This window comes from Symsagittifera roscoffensis, chromosome 6 (genome assembly GCF_963678635.1).
Source record: "Symsagittifera roscoffensis chromosome 6, txSymRosc1.1, whole genome shotgun sequence".
Taxonomy (NCBI): Eukaryota; Metazoa; Xenacoelomorpha; order Acoela; family Convolutidae; genus Symsagittifera; species Symsagittifera roscoffensis.
In genome coordinates, this window is record NC_087067.1 from 50,188,869 (window position 1) to 50,194,122 (window position 5,254).

A 5,254-nucleotide genomic window follows, 5' to 3' on the forward strand; every position below is an offset into this window, starting at 1 on the left:
AATGGCTTCAAAATTTTATTTTGTTTGAGGCAAAAGTCAGGAATCAAAGAATTATCACGTGGATCAAGTTCGATAGTAAATTAATTGGTAACTAAATGAAACAATAAGAAAGAAATTTTTTGATTACCCTTTTGAGCTTTAGAACGTATCAGTACGAACCTTCTATAATTATCGCATTTTTGCTATAATCACGATCTGTAGCATTGAAAATTTCATAGCATCTGTTCTCTGCTTTATTTGTGGCTATTTTTTATGTACCACAACTTGTTATGTACTACAACTTGTCATTGATCGTTAGGCGTCACTTGCTGAGTGGCTAGTTAGTGCGTGATACTCATAATATGTTGTTTGCCGGTTCGATTACGACTCGTAGCCGAATTTTTAGTAATTCTAGGCTTATTTCCTTTTTTCTCATTTCACTTTATAGATCATCTTTTTTGCCGCTTTGTTCACGCTAGTGTTTGCGAAGCCCAGCTTCGCCTCTGTGTTGTTATGTGTTCCCTCAGCTTAAGAGATTTCTCGTTGACCTCTAAAGCAGTTTTTGTATTGAAATTTATTGTCGCAATTTCAAGAACAAGGATAGACGGTTGCTGTGTAAGTAGCACAAAGTTGCGACAACAACAAAATTGATCCACTTTTTCTTTTTTGTGCGTGGTGTCATGAGTGGAATTAGACAAACCCTAAATACATAGAAGGTTTAGCAAAATTGACCGCAGTTGTCTTCCAAATAGAAATAAAAACACGAAAGAAGTAAAAAAAAACATTTGAATTGTCAAAAAAAATCATCGCGATCTAAAAAAGAGTCTGAACTACGTTCATCTGTTCATAATTGTAAGTCAAACCGCTAATTTTTCAGAAATTTTCCTGATAAATTGACCACGACACAAGATCGATCACCACGTTCAATACTCTTACTTAATTATTTCAGCTAAAAACCTTAGTTTTAACAAAAAGCATTTATTAAACTTTCGAGTAGCGGCTCGGCAATTTAAATAAAGTTAAGAAATTTTGACATTTCAAATTTTTAAAAAAAAATCATTCGGGTTTTTATTTCCAAAACTTTTATATTGCCAAAGAAGCGCTACTCAAAAATTCAGAAACTGCTTTTTTGATAAAAATAAAAATTTGTAGTTGAAATAATTGATTACGAGTTTTTTGAACGTAGTGATCAATCTGATATAGGTCTCGGAGCTTTTTTCAGGAAAATTGTTAAAATATTTTCAGACTCATTCACTGTTTTGACTGTTTGGACTGATTTTTTTTAACGTTCAGTTCATTTCCATTGCTAAAAGGAAGGCAAACTCCACCATGAAACAGCAACAGTGTAAACGTTATTGTCTTCTATTTTCGAAAAGGACAGTAAAATAAAAACTTTCCAAGCAAAATAAAAAATTTACCTATTGATTCAGTTTCCTCAAATTGGGAATATTTTATCGAAAAAGTTCGAATAGTAATTTTTTTGAGAACAAATGAAAGAGCTTTGCGGGCATTTCTTGCAAAATTTTGCAAATTATTTTGTTGTTTTCGATTTTGGGAGTCAACAAACGTTATTTGTTTAGGAAAATCCTAATCTTTTTAACGCTCAAATTAGATTTTTTGCGGCTTTACTTTTGATGTTCTAAGTTTGGGTCATTTTTTTGTTGAAAAGAAGGCAAATTAAAATACAGAAAAGAAAAAGTGAACTAAGTCACGCTAAATGTGATTGACTTCTGGTTTCAAAAGTGGATTCCAATTTTTAGACTTTCCAGAGGAACAATTTTTTTCCATTGATTTATTTTTCTCAAAATAGGCCAATTTCATATTGCGAGCAAATGTCTTGTAATCGTGAATTAGGTTTTTCCCACTGAACAATTTTTCTTACCAAAAACTGATCTTGCTTTATTATTCAACCTTAACAATTTCCAAGTTCCTTCCCACTTGTCCTGAAATTAACGCATCGCTTTTGCACCCTAAGGTTTGGGGTTAGGCTATAGGCAGGGCCTTGTTTTTTCAGTGTTTATGAAATTGAATTTTTTTCAGATGAAAATTAAATGTTTGGAATTTCGCTTTGCGAGAGTTTTGTCGGTAAAGGTGCCACATCACGAATTTTTCTTCTCTAGTACGCAAGTATCATGGTTGTTGCAATTGTTGTTCATTGTAGTTTCAGGGGGACCTGAAACTTTTAAAAGTTTTTGAAGAAATTAACTGGTGTCTGCTCAACTGGTGTCTGCTCAAAAATGGTCGGCTTTGTTTCTGCTTCGTAATTTTTAAAATTCAACTCTCCTGCTTGACATTTTTGATAAACACCGGTATTTTTAAAATGTATATATTGGAATTTTCATTTCATTTTGATTTTAATCTAAACTTAAATGAAAGATCGCTTACTCCCTTGTGTGCCTACATAATCTTTTTTTTTAATATGCCTCACTGTCTACAGCCTTCAAAAAGTACGTTGGTAATAATTAACCTAAATTTTATTGACCTAAATTTTATGTTCAATGTGGAGAACGGATAGTGTGAAAGCTGCCCTAAATTTAATCTAACGGTTTTCCAATTTCTAACACGAAAATTTTTTGCACTCGTCAAAGTGAAACTTTTGATTTTTTGTCTGTTTTTTTCAAACTTTTTGTTTCTAAAAAAACTACCCTAGCATATCTTAGATTTTGAGTTCAATCCCAGAAAAGGGTTTTTTGTAAGCGCCCTGTATAAACGGTTGAGCATAAGTTTTTTTGCAAAAAGTAGGGGCTATCGGTAAAGTCCAAAAATTGAATTTTTGACCGTTTTTCGGAAACTTTTGACTGCTTTTGTGAGTTATTCTCCCACATCTGAGATTTTAGGTTAAATAAAAATAATTAGTTGTGGGAAATTCTACTGCATAATTGACTATGCGTAAGTTTTCTACGCAAAAATTTATGGCCCTCGAAACTGTAAATGATGGGTTTTGTACCTTTTTTCGGAACTATTTGATTATTCTAGAAAAAGACCCTCGCAAATCTATTTATGTAAAAAATATATATGCATCATTTGATCAATTCCTACAAATGTGTTTGTTCTGTAAATTTATCAACAGCAAAGACAGGCGTAATCACATGCGAATAATTTTCTTCATATCCCTGTGTTGCTTCAGCTACTAAAAATCATGCTGGTCGTGCTGTCGTCTTCTAGTCTAAGTGACCTTCATTTAGTCCGTGTGCCTCTAATGCATATCTTGATTGCTCTCAGAATGGCAAAAAAATTCTACAACGAACCCAGCACATAACCTAGCTGTAAGTTATTTGCACTTTGCACTTCATTTATCTGCAATTCGCTTTAAAAGGAAGGTAAACTCGGGTGACAAAAGTTCATCCACAGATGTCACTAGTGGAGTAAATGAATATACCAATCTTCGCAAGCTGGTACATATTTTTCCTTTTTTTTTCTCCCTCAACAGATATCAAAATAATCATTTGGTTACGATTCAGTTAAGACGGAGTCTATGTTTGTGACACGAATATCGAATGACGCCACAGATTGCCTGTCCCAAACACGACAAGCTATAGGATCCGCAACTAATGCTGGGGTACCTATATCTGCGTTTTCGATAATGGCTTCGCATTTCACGTAGCTCCGTTTTGCCGCTGCGACGAAAAAGTGTCAGTCAAAAATGCTAGTGAATTTTGAAAAAAATTCACTCTCTGTTGTCTATATAAAAGAGTCAGGAATCTTATGAAAACTTTTATATAAGTATTGGTGATTTTTTTGTTTGTTTTTGTCATCAAGAAAAAGTTTTAAAATTTAACCAGTATCTGTCGCAATGTACTGGAAGTAAGGGTTCTCGAAGTGTTCCGCTGTATTCCTCCGCTGTATTTCGCTCTTTCATGACGACCCCGAGAAAATAAACTATGATATTCATTGCAGATCAGGCATAAAAGTAGCTTCAATTTTTTTGCGTCCAACAGAAAAAAAGAATTTCGTCAAATTGTTGTCCAGAAAGCTCTGCGGCTATGAAATCATTGACATCAATCAATGGCTCTGTGGTAAAATTGAACTCTCAGAAATTAAACGTAATCTTAAAAAGAATCAACCTCAGCAGAAAATTCTAAAAACAAAAATTTTTCTACAATTTTTCTACATAAAAACAGAAAACTTTTCACGACTAACCTAACGATTTTAACAAAACTGCCGTAACTTTTTCGATGGATTATAGAATTGAGGTCTATTGTTTTGCTTCAAGGTACAGCCAATATACTATTCGTAGACGAGGCGTAGAAGCTAAAATATCATAACTAGTTTCCGGTGGAAGTTTGCTGCGGAAACACCCTTTGCAGACAACACTAAAACTTTAAAATATTGGGCTCAAACTGGTTCCATTGAAAGCCGATGAGCGTGACTCATTTTTTTGATGTGGAGAAAAAATATATAACAAGTATTTTAAAGAGCTTTTTGGTTCAAAAAAATCCTCAGTTCCCATTCTCTCTGGAATAGTCATTGAGAGTGGCAATTAAAAGATAAAGCTGAACATAAAAATTGATTTTTTTGTCAATGAATTTGAGGAATTTTGAATCAACAAAACAAATTTTGGATCAATTTCATCTATTTCACCTATTCATCTATCAACTTTAATGGTTATTTATCTTCCACTGTGTTTAAGCGTTTTGGCTCAAAAATTTAAGCGTTTTACAATTTGTTCACTTTTTTCACTCGAAATCAGGTACAAGAAAAAGTAATCAGAATGGAAATTTTGCGCACAATAAAAAACATCCCTCCGACCAGATCAAGTCAAAGTTTCTGCAATTGAAAAAATCGAAACCAAAATATCTAATGTCCGAGTAAAAGCATACATTATTAGCTGGTCATGAAACAACTGTGTGATAGAAAAAACTTCCGGGTTAACTAAGTTACAAAAAAGTCCCTCTTTGATACTGTATGAGATTATAAAGTTTTTTCCTTCACAACTACCATATTTCGTTCCTTTGTTTGTAGACTGATGAGCTGGTCGCTTCGAGTTTCACGTGAACATAAAAAAAATTTAGTGCGATTTTAGTGAATAGTTTTCCTAAAAATGAGCAGAATAAGAAGAGTTTTTTTCCACTAACCGTGGCAATCTCTCACTTGTAAAAAATGATCTATATGAAACTTTTTTTCGTGGTAAAAAATTTAATCCATAAATTAAAATTAAAGTTGGTTTTTGTGTCAAAATTTTTTGGCGGAATAAGAAATTATAATCAATTACACTCAATTTGGATATATTTTTAGGAACTATTATCAACTATCACGCTTGAGACTAGCAAGCGTT